The following is a 16,226-nucleotide window of genomic DNA, read 5'->3' as shown; positions in this document are numbered from 1 at the left end:
AATGTGAGATAGCAGCTGAGTGAGCTCTCTCGGTGTATGTGTGGACTTGCATGAGTGTGTGGAGAAATGACTGAATTCCCTGTAATAGCACCAGCCGCTCTATTATAACTGTCTCTCCATTATTAATGCACACTCATCCCTCACCCTCCTCCTCGTCATCATCTGTCCATCCTTCGAGCCAGTTCTCTCATTTTTTTGCCAGAAAGCTGAGGGGCAGGAGGAGGTGGCAGCGGCGATGGTAGCGGCATGGGGCGGGGGACAAGGCGATGTTTTGAAGGCTTTGAGAGTTCCACACCTGTGGGTGTGAGGACAGTTTGTAACCTTATCTCCCGCGCATTGTATGTCTCCCTTTTCTTTGGCGCTGGATATGAACAAATTGTGCATTGTGTTTAGGCAGGGGCCAGAAGGATTTTGAAGGAAGGAAGCCAGCGAGTCCAGGCTCTGCACAGCAGTAGCCTGAGACGGCAGATCAGGAGTGATTCCATGTGTAAGATTCCTTCCTTCTCACGGACAGTGCTAATGAAGTGTGTGCACCCTTTGTTAGACAGACTCCTCAGACAGAGCCAAGCTCTCTTACAGACACTCCAGATTTGACTGATTTTACACAAACAACTTAGGGTTACATCAAGCATTTATTGCATAGAAATTATGCCAGAAAGTTATTATTGTAGGTCTTTTGGTAGTTATTTCGCAAAGAGACAGCCAAGAGACATAGATGGGATGAACCACAGCACAGGCCATAAAATATATTTGATCCTGTCACATGGTATTGGGCTTTTTTTAGACCACAAAAAACAATTTTGTCTCTTATAACTGGAAGATTTTTAAATGGCAATTTTAAATCTGTCTCTCTAGTTTCATGCAATGTCTGAATTATGATTAAAATATAAAAGTATGTAAGTGTAAACCGCTGTTTGGGATATGTCTGCACTGAGATATCGGTTCCCATATCCGCCATCACGCGCTCTGTTGAATGCAGATGAGGGGGGAAATTAGCCAGTGTGGGAATATCAGAAGAGACAGATACCCGTGTCACCATGTAGCCTAATAGAAAGACTCCTGTTTCCAATTATAGCCAGCTGTAATGATAATACGATGTGAGCAGCAAGACAATAGTACAACTGCCCGTTTACTAAGTCCCAGTCTGGTGCATGAGAGGGAGTGAGGTGGAGAGACAAGGGAGAAAAGAGGGGAGGAGGTGTTGAGTTGAAAAGTGAAACAAGAGGCAGAATGAGGGGAAGAGATGAACTGGAGGAGTAAAGTATTCAAGGAAGACAGTCATTGGGAGGAAGAAAAACATTTAAGGCTCATCTTTTCCAATGATGTTCACACACTATCATGTGGGAAGAAGCCGGGGCGCAAACCAAGATAAAATAAACACATGGATCCAAACGAGAGCTTTTATAATGTACTGTTGCTATATCTTGTCTGACAGATCGTAGACAGATCAAGTCCATAAATCAAGCACTCCAGCTGTTCCTTTCTGTTTTCTTATTTCAAATGTACTCCGTTAACCCCTACTTCTATTATTACCACTGCCAAAGTCTTCATCGCGGCGCTCTTTGGGAGAAGCTACCAAGAAACTTCCAGGACCACAACTTGCGCCCCCTCAGCCTATTTTACTCCCACTCCACACTCTATCTGTCTTGCTCACCCTAGCGTGACCCAAACATGCGGCCAGTGAATTCAGTGTGTTTTCTGTGGACATACAGGGAAGGTATGGAGGCTCCAAACCAAACCTCAGCCATGCCAGGCCTATGAGGGAAGGAGGGGCCCCTTTTTGAGGAAGTCATCACAGAGTCCAAATAACAGGGCCATCCCCGCCTGGGGCCCGCTGTCAGGCCTATGATCGATGGTCTCAGTCTCAGATGCCTGCCTCAACTGGCCAGTGGTGAACAAAGAGGGGCAAATATAGAGACAGAGAAGGGGTCATCCCTGCCACAGAGCGAATGACAGTCAGCCAGAGAGAGGGATGGAGGGAGGACGAGAACGAAGGAGGGAGGGAGGTAGCGTAAACCCCAGCATGTTGATTGCTAGTCTCTTCTTTGATTCAAAAAACAGACATGTCGTGCTGTTTTATTTCGTTTGTAACATGGCCAGAAATTGCCGGTATTGAGACAGCGCTACATTTTAGTGATTGCAGCTCCCACAGCTGTGGCCACAGGAATGCAGCCTGCCCTCCTTGCCTCCTTCCTTCCCTCTCCGTCTCCCCGTCTATCTCTCATTCAAGTCATCTCTCGTTTCCTCACCTCTGTGCCTACCCCTCGTTCTCTCGCTCGTTCTGTCCTGAGGCGATGACTCTGGCTCTTCTGGGAAATCTCTGATTAACACTGAGGCCTTTTTTTAGAAGGCCTTCTCTTCCCTCCTTTTCCTCTCTTCTCTCTAGCATTCAACATGCCCCTGAGGTTTGGCTAGCATCAGTCAGACCTCTGGAGGGGGGCTCTGCCTGGCTCAGGAGGAGGACCCGAGATAGACTCTCTGTTGTACGAAATGTGTGATGATGACAAAGATTATTCAACTTCAACAGTCCTTTTGCTTACCGAATGTCCATCCCCTTGTGACTGCTACGGGCTTTGAACCTAGAATTAAAGACCGTAAAAAGCAAATTTAGGTTGTACAAAGGACACAACAATCAGGTTGTGTTGGAACAGATTGAGTAGCAAAATGTCAGCAAAATCTTTCTTTAGTGGGCTCATGATTTAGTTTGAATTTTTTATTTTATTTTGCATCCTTTTTAGAGAAATTAAGATATCCCAGAGAGATCCCTCCTCTGTTGCTCTTCCTGAGCTGTTTTTTTAAACTCTGAGTTCCGTCAATGACAAACAAACCTTGCCAATATGTCGCTTTAAAAATACGCTGTAAATGAGACAAAAAAAAACCATCCCTGTCAGCCAATCATCAGTCCTAAGCAACTGATCTGAGCTGAAAGCAGACAACTGTTTTTTTCACAATAGCTGCTTTCCCTCATCTGTGCCAAGTACGGCGTACACGAACCAAGGCCAAATCCAGATGTTTACGGTGGGAAATAGGCAGTGTTATTTGGCAATTTGAATCATTTGATCAGACTTCTAGCAGACATGTTGTCACGCTCATCAATTAAATATAGTTTTGGGAGAGAGAGGAGCGATTGTAGTAATAAATGAGCTTAGGCCCAGCCATGCTAAAGCAAGAAGCAGCCAATTGTTAGAGCAGAGGAGATGTGCTGCATTCAAGGCCTCCAGCGCACAAGCACTTATTGTTGTCTCCCCTCTGCATATAAGTCAAACTAAGCTGACTGAATGTACTTGACCCTTCACCCACTCTCTCTTTTCTCTCACACTCCTCCACTCTTCCTCTTCTTCACTTCTCTCCTTGTCTGCGTGTGGTCTCTCTTTAACCACCTGTCTGTCGGATTGGTCCGTATCTCCGCTAACGTATAATTGAATGTGGTTTCACGTACTTGAACCAACTCAAGTGTGTTTCTCCCTGAGATTGCAGAATTAATTTTGCTATTATTTAGGCCTGTGAGATGGTTGCTCAAGTCTTCTTAACACCCCTCATCTGAACATGAATACAACCTTGTTTCCCTGACACCTGGTCTGTTTCTTGACTGCTTTTCTGACCCAGGGTACTTACCCTTACAGAGATTTGAGTGGAGGTCTAAGTTTGTCTGTCATTCAGTACACTCCCTTCAATCCAGAAAATGTCAGAAAATGACATTTGATAGCCCAAAGAGACAGTGAACAGAAAAAAACATAGTGATAAATGAATCATTTTTGGTCCTTTTCCTCTGTTTTTTTACTCTGAATTGGCAGTTTAAGGACTTCAGCTTTAACTTTGTTCTCTGCAGGGGTGACCTCAGCAGCCAACAGTGCCAGCCGTTTTCCTCGCCATGTGCTTGACAAAGATTTCAATCTTCTGTCCTCTGCTCATGCCATTAACCACTGTTACCGTTTTCAGCAAACTTGTCACTTTGTTTTTGTTGTTTTTTTCATAAAATGTGTTGCCAAGCTGGACTCAGGTACAATAACTACAAAATAGCTTCAGTAAAACTTGAATGAAACATTGCTGCATTTTTGCCTTTAAGCTTTGACCTGTATCTTTCTTACCTCAGCTCACACGGAGCTGTTGCTGCATCTGTTTTACACAGTCAGCCCAATGACTGCGTGTGCTTGTATTCAGCCCTGTCGCTATGTTTATGTGTGGAGTATGACTATTCAGTTTCAGCGGGTCATCTTCCCTCTCGCAGACCAGACAGAGCTAATTAACAGTCAGGAAATGAGTCAAGTCCCTGCAATAGTGTGGCTGATGTTTAGAGGAAATGACCGTGGATGACCAACTGAAGAGGCAAGCTGACTGAACCCGGGTGGGCATGTGTACGTGTCTGTGATCCACCATGTATGGCAAAATGGAAAATTTGCAGCGAGGCCTGCTCCCCTCGGACGTATGATATAATTTCTTGCAACAGTGTAGAGTAAAGGTTGTCATGAATAAGTCTGAACTTAAGTCTGAAGTGAGTCAGAGAAATATGTATGCCCACATGAACCGACAGTGCAGCTGAGAAAATGGGATCTGCGGCTGTGGTGGAATGATAGACCATGCCTGTAATTCGAGCATTACACCACCGGGACTTGTACATTTTTACGAAAGACAGTTCTTTTACGCTATTGGAGCTGTCATTTCACCTGAATTCAACAGCTGCATTTTTTTTTTGTCAAAACAACTTCTTTGCTGCACTGTTTGTGCCGCCAGTTCTGCACTTGGTGAAAAGTGATTCCGGATGTCATGTAATGACATGACTTACTGGCTTGTTTCTGTAGGATTTGTCTCGTGTTCTTCGTTGTCGAACATTCTGTACTCTCTAATGTCATTGTAGTCATCCAGTGTACACTGAGATGATATTAGATTTTCTTGAAGGAACTTGGAATTCAGTTTCACTAAAAGGTAAACACTTATTTTGCCCCCATTGTTTTCTGTCTTCCTCTGTGCCAGCTGCTTGCATTGTATCTACCAGCACAGCAGCAATAGAGAGCTAAAGGAGGAATGCTGATCAGATGAGATTTGGTGGTAGGTCTGTGCATTTGTCAGTTTGCGAGTATGTGTGTTTGTGTTATTCCGAATGTGCGACAGATCATTTGGTCTGCTGCTTAAAAACAAAAGGGCTCTGGTCCAGTGTACTCCCATGGGGAGGCTACCTTGGCCTGGAGAGAGAGAGACAGGGAGAGAGAAAATGACACCACGTAGCTTGTTGGGCTCTCCAACGCTCACTCCTCCACACTACTTTATGGGAGGGTCAAGGTAGTTAACTAGTGGCAGGCGTTCAGATGGGTTCTGCTCTGACTTCAAACAGGGAACATTATGGGCGTGCGCGCTCACAGGATATTGCACTGTAAGGCCACTGAACACGGCTGGGTTAGAGAGAGGAGGCTTTGTATTGAGCCCATTAGAGCCCTAAACCGATACTAATGAAGCCGTTTCCTGTACAAACGGAGCGGCTCAGGGGAAACTGGCTCTAGCTTTTAATAAGGCCCTCTCCAATCCCAGTTAAGATGCTGGAATTTTTTATCTGAGTACTGAGTGGGTTACCACTGGTTCCAAGCAGAACCTCCCTTTGGAAAAGTTAATTACGCATGATTAATGGAGCGTTTTCCTTCCAATGATATCTGTGACAGCACAAAGCTGTCGTAAGGCTTGTCAGGCCCAATTCGAGCTGAATAAGTATTTATGTGATCGCATGTGATGGGCCTCCTCTCACCAGCACCAGCCCTCATCAATCAAGCCCTGCTGCTCGCAGTAGTGGGAAATTGGTCTATCAGCGCGGCTACCCCTCCACCCCCACTGCCACCACTACCACCGCTACCTCCCTCCCTCCCCATTCAATCAGGCCCGGGGCTACAATGCTTCTTTAGCTCTTACTTCTGACCAACGCAGGGGTCACGGGGGGGAAAGTGGGAGCCAGAGCTGAGCCCATCCATTACAGCTCTTGTTTCTCTCGGTGGCAGCCGGACGACGGGATTCTATTAAGAGCTCCGTCTATTCAGCACCGAGATTACACCAGGGCCCTCTCTCCGAGCACACCTCACCACCAACCCCCGAGCCCTCACCAAAACCCTATACCCACCCTGGGGGCCTTATAGCCCCCCACCGCTGCCGCCAACCAGCCCACCGCTGTTCAGTCGTGCTTCCCCTCCACCTCACCCCCTTCTTTTTTTCTTTCTTTTTTTTTTTTACACTTCCCCCCCTCGTCGTGTTGTGTTTTTTTTTTCACCCCCAACAACCAGAATGACAACAATCACTAAGAGAAAGATAGAAAAAGAGAATGAGACAGAAAGACAGGAGGAGAAGCTTGCAGGAGAATGAGAGCAGACACTCCAACATGAACCTGCTCCTGGTCGAGATGTGGACAAGCACACTGTCTGCCTGAGCAGACAGGATTTGGCCTAGAAACACTGCCACACACACAGGGCTGCAGGGAACGAACGCACACACACACACACACACACACACACACCAAAATCATAAGCATACTCTCCATCTCAAACAGACATAGAGCTTCAGCACCTGGCTGCGAGACCGGGACAATCTCCGCGACAGTATAAACACACTTAGATGGGTAACATCGCAAACACGACTCTGCCGCAGTTACGTCGTAAACACCCACCGACACCAGATCAAACTGCCACTCCTGCAATGTTTAAGGAGCTCGTTTGTCTCCTGCCGGCCTGAAGAGTCTCTTCATTTACTTAATATGTGTTAGCACTTGAAGAGAGAGAAAAGAGAGGGGAGTGCTGCTGGGGTCGCGCCCCCGCTTGGATGGATGGGGGTCTTCCTGTCACGGAGAAGGAGAGAGACAGCGCTTCTGTCAAACAAACAGAAATTTAATACGTTGCTTTCTATCAGGATGTCCACTGTGTGTACATACTCTCTTAGGCTTGATTATGAATAACCCCCTCTATCTTATAAACAAGTGGAGTGAAGGCATTTATCAGGGATGGAGAGGTAAGGGTGTGAAGGTGGAATGTGCTCCCCTCCTGCAAGAGCCTGCTGCTGTATTCCTGTATGGAGGGGATGATAGAGGAGAGGAGAGGCAAAAAAAAAAAAAAAGAAGGTGGATCAGAGGTTGGAGAAGACAGGAAAGGGAGTAAAAAGATCTAGAATAAGAGGAGTTTTATGGAAGGGAAAAAGTACAGCAAATGAGTTTGTCCTGAGCAGAGAGAGGGCACTCAGGGTGGGGCCGTGTGTGGTTCACTGTCCCGGCACTTTGCTGCATGGTTTAGAGTTGGCAGCCAGCGTACGGGTTAACAGGATCGGAATGCTTCTTCAGTGGCAGCGTAATCAGCACCAGCTTCCTCTGATTCAGAAACCGTAAGGCCTCGCTCTCCGCCTCTTTTGTTTCAGCTGGGCTCCGCTGACAGCACGGAGGAAGCAGCCGTCTGACGGTCGGGGGGGAGATGTCGAATGTGTATAAACACTGTATCCACACAGGCAGAGAGAGAAACCTCCAATGTGTCCATGTGTTGATGGGCGCTCGTGCCATCTGCGCACATAGATGCACACACTTGTTTGTGTGTCTTGGCGCTGTTTTTTGCCCACATCGCCGGCCTCTCCCAGGGGAAAACACGCGAGACGTGAGTGAAAGAGGTTGTGTGAGGGATACTGTGCACACTAGCTGTCAGGCCAGTCATCTCCAGCTGCCCGCCTGAGACTTTTGTCTTTGTTAAATGTTCTGTGACAATGAGATTTTCTAAAGTGCCACCTAGATAAAGAAGTGGATTGAGAGCGAGGGAGAAGGAGGAGGGGTGGGGGACTCTGATAAGATGGTCTGGTCATAGTCCAGTAGCCCTTCATCACTGCTGCAGCCCCAGATATATCTCCTCTCTGTCTCTGAAGCACTCACATACACACCTTCATCACTTTGTCTCTCTCTCTCTCGCTTTCACAAACTAATAACACATACCCAACAACAATCTCAATACCCACACACACACACACACACACACACACACACACAAATACACCTCTATTCCATCACCACAGCTCTAGATCCTCAATCGATCCTCACAGCACCCCGGCCCCCGGCAGACACCTGCAGGTGATTGATCCCCAAATCAGTCCCTCACAACCCCAGTGCCATAAAAACCATAACAACCCATCATAAAAGCTGATTTATCTTCACCTAGCACTGGGCCTCACGGTTAGAATATTAACCCAAAAGTGTATGACACTAGAATGATTGGTTTGGAATTGAATAAACCTGGGGAGTATCGACGGACATGTCTGATGGTTCATATCAAGTCTGACTGCTGAAATGTGCCCAGTGAGATTGCATTGTCTCAGCGCAGGGCCTTCTGGAGACTTATACACATATGCGGAGAACTTTTCTTGGACTGCGTGCATCTGTTCTTGCACTTACAAGTCTGCATGCATCAGAATTGGATGATAATTCAGTGTGAACAGTTATCAACTTTCAACAGAATCACATATGATCTTGAACTTTTTGTTATCCCAGTTAATATGCAGAAGCTTTGTTCTTGTGTAATGCATCACAGGAAAAACTCAGTTCACTGCTGTGAGCATCCGTTTTGTTCTTTTGCATGTGATTTTGCACATATTTTATATTTGATGCAAACTCAACTATACATTTTAGAAAGATGCAAAATAAAACTCATAAAGACTTTCAAATATGAAGACTGCACGATCATACGACAACGATTTCTTTTGTTTTCTCGTTAGTTTATGTGTTTTCGCGTGTGTCCACACATTATTCCATGTGTGTGTTCCTGTAGGAAATTGTGCCCAAGCCACATTTTAATGAGAGCTTTGGATGAGAGCGATGCCAGAAGCATGGTGTACTGGCAGCGGCATCAGCATGTGCCCTGTGCTCGGCAGTGCAACAAGCTCCCGGGTTAAATATAATCCCAGTCTAACTCAGGGGCCTCTTTGATGCTACTGAAAGCCAGTGAAGCCTTTAATGGGAGCCACTCCACGTCCCTGTGTTATGTGTGAGCCGCTCGGCTTTGCTCCATTTTAGGGTTGTTGCAACTGATTTGTTGTTGTGCGAGTTAATTCTGACTTTAACCGTGTCCACGTACGCTGCGCTGACCTCTTGGTGTCGTGTGTGTCAAGGGGTTTCGATATATGTCATGACGGACAGACTCGAGACACTTTCACAGTCTGTTTTCACGATAACATTTTCTCGCTTTCTCACATTTTAGCTTTGACCACTTGTAAATGTAAGCTACAGAAACAGCCATTAGTTCCACTCATGTTTCTTTATTTTTTTTTCTCCGCAGCACAACAATGCAATCTCTTTTCTTTGCTTTGGAAAAAAGAAAACACCCTTAAAAAAGTAAATACACCAAAGGGTCAGTGTATCTGACCGATCAACTGTTGTTTTAAGTAGTTTTCAGCCGTTTTCCTGTTGTGTGTGTATGTGTTAGAAAAATAGCCTCCATTCAGCTTTTTTTTTTACAACTTTGTTTTCATCCTTTATTAATATGATATCAGCTGTCTGTTTTGTTGTGGGGTTTTTTTTTTTTGACTGTTCCGGCAGGCTTAACTGACACTACAGCATTTTTTTTCTTCCCGTCCCAGTGAGCACGTCTTTGTCTGATATCCACCAACATTAAAATATTAGCCTTCCAATTGGACACGGTATATGAAAAGCAGATTGTCACAGCGTTGCAGCCGAGTCCCGACTTTAAACGTGAGAAGAGAGCTCAATAAATGTAATGAATGTGTGACACTTGAACATCTGAAGTGCCGTGTTCAGTTCCATACCACTTTACCTCTTGTACATAAAAAGGTCTTTTAAAGATGATATCTATGAGCGTTTTAGAGCCAATTTGTTCTCCCTGCGGCAAAAGGCAACATGCTCTAATTACCTCCCTCCCCTCTCTCCACCGGGCCAGAGAGAGAGAGAGAGAGCGAGAGAGAGAGAGAGTGGGGAGGAGTGAGTTGTTTAAGTTTCCAGTCTGTCCCATGCGTATAGGAGCTGTGTGCCCGCTGAATTTATGCTTCAAAAACGTGACCTTTGACTCTGGCGCAGCTTTATCGCACCCAATAGCCCACATACAGTGTGGCCCTGTATGCCGAGGCTCTGTGGAGGAAGTGTCTGTGATCACCACAGCCTGTACTACTTTGTGTACATCGCTGCCACCCCCTCATCCCCACCTCTCTCGCCCTTCGCTCTCAAAGACCCCCGTACAGCCCGCTTCACCAGCCGCATTCCAGCCACTGCTCCACTCAACAATAGATTGCTTAAACCCAATTATCTTTACATTAACTCGCCCATTCTTCTCAAATTATTTTTGAAAAGTAAAGCCCTGACAATCTAATCTGTGCCACTGTTGCTGTCAGTGTTGATTTTAGCACGAGACACAGCATCTCACTCACACTGAGGAATCATTAAATATCACCTTTATGCTAATTAGAACGTTTTTGGGCACATATATGCACCTTGCAATCAAGCAATTCCATTTCTGCAGCACAGTTTGCACTCAGTTTTTTCAAGATTTTCAGTTACTTTGCATCAGAAATTATCTCAGTTTGCTTCTCTCTTTCTTTTTTTTCCCCATTTCTTCTTTTACCATCTACAGCTTAATTTAGGAAATTGCAAGAGAACCTCTCACAGCCTCCAGCTCTAAACTCAGATGAGATAATTTATGTGCTCTCATAAATCCTCTCAATCCAGGATCATGTCCTCTGATGCCCGGCCTTGTTCCAGTAGTGACACTTCTGTCTCTTTACAACAGATCAAACAAAAGCATGAATGCAAATTGAATTAAGAGACCTCTTCTCCCCCCAAAAAAGAAAATCTGGTGCAGGGATAAAATACAGCATTCGTTAATATGCAGTGCTCTGCAAAGAGCTGTCAGAGAGAGGAAGAGACAGTGCCAAAACAAAATGACCGTGGTGCTAATTCAGCAAACACGCCGGGCTTGTTCCCCTCACAGGCCACAGAATTTGTCAAGAAATCATCTCTCTCTCTCTCTCTCTCTCTGTGCCGGAATGCCTGGCTGACCCCCGGCAAATGAAAATAATCCAAAGTAATTAGAAGTGAGCTGGTCTGGTCCTGAGAGCCCCCGGGCGGCCGGGTAAACATGGCGGAGGGTCCGGGAGGGGCCAGCAGAAAGAGAGAGAGAGAGAGAGAGAGAGAGAGAGAGAGAGGTGGGGGAGGAAGGGAGGGAGGGTGCTGACCTTGTCCACATAAAGCAGTGATTTATGAAGTGCAGGGCACAGCAGCAGGGCTTCTGTCTTCTCCCGCAGAACCAAATTACTGAGGTGGAGATTAACACGCCTGCTCACAACGGGCCTACTTCCAGACCCAAGGAAATTTTGTATTTACATTTTCTCCTTTCATTTCCTCCGCTGTGTTTTAATGGTAATTGGGATATATGGAAGTCTGTCCTTTTAATAATGGGGACTTCAAGTTTGCGCACTTACTGTATTGTGCGCTAATATCGCCTGATGGATGCGTTTGATTAAAGAAAAAGAAAAAGTCGTGCCAGTTGAGCTTCAAATGAGTTTTTTACCACTTGATTGAATCGCCCCACGTTTGAGCAAAAGTAGAAATGCGCAGGGGGTCGTGCGTAAATACGCAGTCATGATGATGTGGAGACTTAGTGCAGCTTTTTTTTTTTTGCCAATGTCAATAGGAGGGCTTGCAATGAATGGTGGAGCTATTTCATGTGGATTTGGCTGCGATATTTTCTTTCTCTCCTCTTTTTTTTTGCGCACTCCTGGAGGATGTGCTGGAATGCGCCACACAGGCCTTCCACAGTGTTTTCCATGTGGCCCCTCGACTGCAGCGGTGCAGACTGTGCTCTGCAGCTCGATGCCTGCCTGGAGTCAGTTTGCAAAAAAAAAAAAAAAAAAAACCCACACGGGAATCCCCCCTCTTCTCCAGCCTGTCCCATCTGACTTCTCTGGATGGAGCAGCAAAATCCAAATCACTTTTTTAAGGCACAGAAAACTATCGCTGCAAAGTTATTCAGTGGATAAAAAAAACAAAAATAAAATATTAGAACAGAGCAGCGTTATCCCATGAACCTCAGATAATATGAAGCTATTTGATCATAAAAATTCTTCATGTATGAATTGCTTTTTGCGTGACTGAACTCCTAAAACAAACAAGAAAGCCGCAAGCAAAATAAGCGCGGACCCATTTAAAGCAATTTAACCTCCTTTCAAAGAATTTCACAGCACTTTAAAGCAACATTATCCGGATGCTGTATGTTTTAAGGGTCCCCCTTAAATAAGTATGAAATGCTGTGTAGCATGATATAGTCGGAACCAACATACCCCGAAGCCTGTTTGGTTTGTAATTTGTTGATAAACAGCTTTTCCACACTCGCCGTTTAGTATGTCACAATCATTATGACAAAGGCACGGCATAATTCAGATAAAACACATCTATTTAATCTGAGCACATCAGAATGCTGTTTATGGCGCTTTGCTCAAACAAATATAAATTGGAGCTATACGCCTTGCAGATCATTCTCGTGCTTTATTAAACGAACAAGTGTTTTAAATTCACCCCCATCGCTCTTTTTTTTTTCTTTTCGTTGTGGATTCAGGAGCTTTATAGCCTCCTCGTTCAGGTGATTATATATTCAAGCGCATACAGCTGAATCTTTCATGTCCCATCTAGCAATTTGATGCCTTAATGTCGATGTTTTGTGCTGCAGTTCACAAGGAAAGAAATGGCCCCTATCCTGTGAGTGACAGAGAAACTGCTTTGGCTAAGAAACGTGATCCACAAACTAAAAAAATCTGATTATTTTTATTTATTATTTTGTTTTTCTCGGTTAAGGCGCAAATCTGCTTGAATGTATTGAATCTCTGAAGATGAAATAACATTCCTAATCAGTGTCATTAACATGTATTTAAGTAACTAAATTATGTTTCACAGTTGCGCACTTTTTAACCTAAATATGGTGATTTAATGCAATTTTTGATGATTAAAGAAAAATCAACTGTCAAGATGGAGTTTTGTTCCCTTCACGGCAGCAACAAATGGAATCCCATCATAATTCCTGTCATCTGAAATGTTCAAATACATCAGAAATGTTTAAAGAAAAAAAAAAAGTTCAGTTCAGTTGAGCACGCCATCTCCTGACAGGGGAAAGAAGTGCACTTTTCCCCCCTCATGTGGCCATGTTTAAGGGGGTCCAGCAGCCACTCGTACCCCAATTTACCCCCGCTAATACCACAAAAACCTCTTAGTATTTATCCTCGGTTTTTTTTTCTCAGACATTTCCTCCTTTTCAGTAAAAAAAAAAAAAAAAAGTCCCTCACACCGCTCTCTCTATCAGGATCCTCGATCAGACCCGGAGAGGCCGTGAAGCAATCACTTTCCCAGATTACTTGTATTTAATACACAATGCATCATAAAACAAATCCCTCATCCTGACAGGAAGAAAATAGAACAGCTCATTCGACTTGAGCTTTCCCAATTTATGGCTAAATTAAAAAGGGTTCCAACAATGGACAAGTCGAGGAGAGGCAGGAAATCAATGACCGGGCGGACCGGGGTCTCTCCTCGGTTCTCAAGGAGCGCAAAGACGATGGGAATCGGTGGCGGGGTCCTGCCTTATTTACACATGATTTTTCCTGTCCTTCCTGCACATTTGCGCCGCGATTTCGTAAAACAATGGGCATTATCTGGGATGGAAGGTCAATGTCACAGTGCGAGGAGTTATCCATCATCATCTGCTCTCATCAGCCAAAGCCCTGTCCTCTCTGGCTTTATAATCTGCCTAATAAACTCCGCTCACTGACAACAAGGACGTTTCTTTATTATTCTCTACCCTTGTCCGTTTGATCACAGTGTCTGCTTCAGCTTGAAACTCTTTACATTTAGAAAAAAAAGCACTCTGGGAATAAAAAAATGAAAAAAAAATCTCCAACATGTCTTCCTTTGGGCAGGTGCACAGAGGACAGAGCAGTACACCCCTCACAGATAAAAGTGGTTTTAATTCCAACATTGAGACTTCTCTGCTTTCTTTTATGAAAACGCGTTTCATTATGAGCAGTTGGAAATAATTTTTGCGTTTTTACGCACAGGGGGTGAAGAGAGGGAGAGAGCACAAGCAGCCTATAGCTGCCTACTTTACAACATTTTTTTTTTGTTCAAGTCAGAGAAAAGCAGGTGATTAGGTCAATGTCTCAAAATGTGGCACGGGGACTTCTAATGGCCCATGAGGAGTTTCCTGGAGGTCCTCAGGAGGAACACTTAACTCTAGAAGTTGCTTTACTCCCCTAACGCCAAAAAACAATTAGTGAACAAGGATTTTTTGTTGTAGCTCTCACTTTTTTTTTCTTTCTTATTGCTTTTACGCGCGCGCTTCCTCTCACAAATACACCTTAACATCTACAACTAAAAGCTGAAATAAAAGAAATAACTAAAAGAAGAAAATGAAAACTCTTCTCAGTTCTGATCTGCGGGTTAATGCTGTCATAAAACGGTTCACGCTGGCGCGGCATGTTGCGAAAAAGTTTGGAAACACGTGGATAATAACGCTCCGCTTTGATGCTTATGTTGCTTCATTAAACCTGCCTGCGTTTGTGTTTGTGTGTAGATGCGTGTGCGTGTGTGTGTGTGCAGTTCATCCCCGTAGAAGCCCCATCCCGACCTCTCCCTGACCCCGCTCACCCTCTCCAACCCCGGGCCCCTGTCACTTTAAAATTTACGGCGGAGTGGAGTCTCTTCCGACCGGGGGGACAGCGGCAAAGACCGTCCCGTGTTTTGGAGCCTCTTCTCGGGGGGAAGCTACAGGGATGGGACGCGCACGGATCCTTTCTTTATGAGACAATTGCTTGGATGAGAAACATCACACAAACTGTCCGCGACACGCAAAAGAACAGAAAGAAACAAGAGGGGCGATGCTTGAAATCAAACCCCCCCTCGACTTGAATGTCTCCGCTATCATATAGACGGACACATCCTCGACTGGCTGGAGGAGAGGGGGGGAGTTGGGGTGGGTGGGTGGGGGGTGTCGAGAGGAAGAGAAAAATGAAAAGTTGAATGGCTACTAGAGGACACCTGGGTGCGTCAGGACAGGAGGGGTGACAAGAGAGGAGCGGACGAGCCAAACGAAGCGCGCACAAGCGAAAAGTTGGGAGCAAGTTGAACGTACCGGAGGGGATTGAGCTCCGAGCCGCGGTGTCTGCAGGACAGCGAGGAGGAGAATCACGGAGTCTGAGAGACAATATAGCGGTGGGAGGATTTTTTTTTTTTTTTTACTTCCAGAGACCGACGCTGGTGTCTCAGAGACAGTGAAGCGAGTGCGCACCGGCGAGGCTTGGAGACCCGAAGAGACGCCGACAAAAAAAAGAAAAAGAAACAGCAACACACCGGTTCTTCTTCTTCTTCATTTTTTCTTCCTTTTTTTTTTTTAACCATGACAAAAATCTGGAGAACAAACCCCAGCAAAAACTAGTCGTTTATTTGACAAGTCGAGTTTTACGCATTGATTTTTATTTTTTATTTTTTTTATTTTAAACCGGAGTTTTCTTCACTTTTTTTTTCTTTCAAATATTATCCCAAGAGGTTTTAACTGCCAGTGAAAACGCGTTTGAACGGTAAGAGGAATCCGATTTTATGGATGAAAAACTTTTGTTTCAGAAAGCGATCGAAGAAAAAAAAAAAGTCGAATCCATTCTTCGGTCGTTCTAAACAGTTTGCCGGTGAAATCATTTAGAAAAAGCTGCATGGTAATTTGCAGAATACATGCTTAGCTCCACTATGAGTCCAGACAAAGAACTTTATGTAACCTAAATATTTATTCAGTGGCAGGTTACACAAAAGCAGAAAGACAGATTTGTGACCCTGAGAGAGATTCCGTTTTGCATCCCAACAATCGGCTTGTCTTCATAATTCTTATCACTCGTGGTTTCCTGCAATTGATTTGTTTCCCAGCAAAGTTTACAGCTGCCGCATAATAAATATTACCGTCCTAAAACAACGTCGTGTCGTTTACAATTCGTTGAAAAGAAACGCTGTGCAAATATTTAGTAAACGATGGAAGCTCGTTGCTCTGATGATTTGCATACTAATCCAGTCCTATTGTATTTATTGTTATTTTGCTCTTGAGATGTTTGCTTTGGAAGTGTGTTGATATTGTGAAGGAGAACAACAGAGCAGCCTCTTCCCTTAATTATTGCTCTTATTATTATTGTAATTAAAAACGAGTGTGGTTTTCTTCATTTATTCGTTAAAACTGCATTTTCTGAAACGAAATCAA

The 16,226-nt window shown here is 44.7% G+C and overlaps 1 protein-coding gene across 9 annotated transcripts in view; it reads left to right on the top strand.

Annotated features, from left to right (window-relative positions):
- The window catches only part of mecom (MDS1 and EVI1 complex locus), a 132,081-nt gene that overhangs the window by 88,249 nt on the left and 27,606 nt on the right, over positions 1 to 16,226 (top strand). The window lies entirely within an intron of this gene.

The sequence above is a fragment of the Stegastes partitus genome, unplaced genomic scaffold, assembly GCF_000690725.1.
Source record: "Stegastes partitus isolate 25-593 unplaced genomic scaffold, Stegastes_partitus-1.0.2 Scaffold970, whole genome shotgun sequence".
NCBI lineage: Eukaryota > Metazoa > Chordata > Actinopteri > Pomacentridae > Stegastes > Stegastes partitus.
Note: the sequence above shows the minus strand (reverse complement) of the source record. Positions and strands in the feature narration are given on the sequence as shown.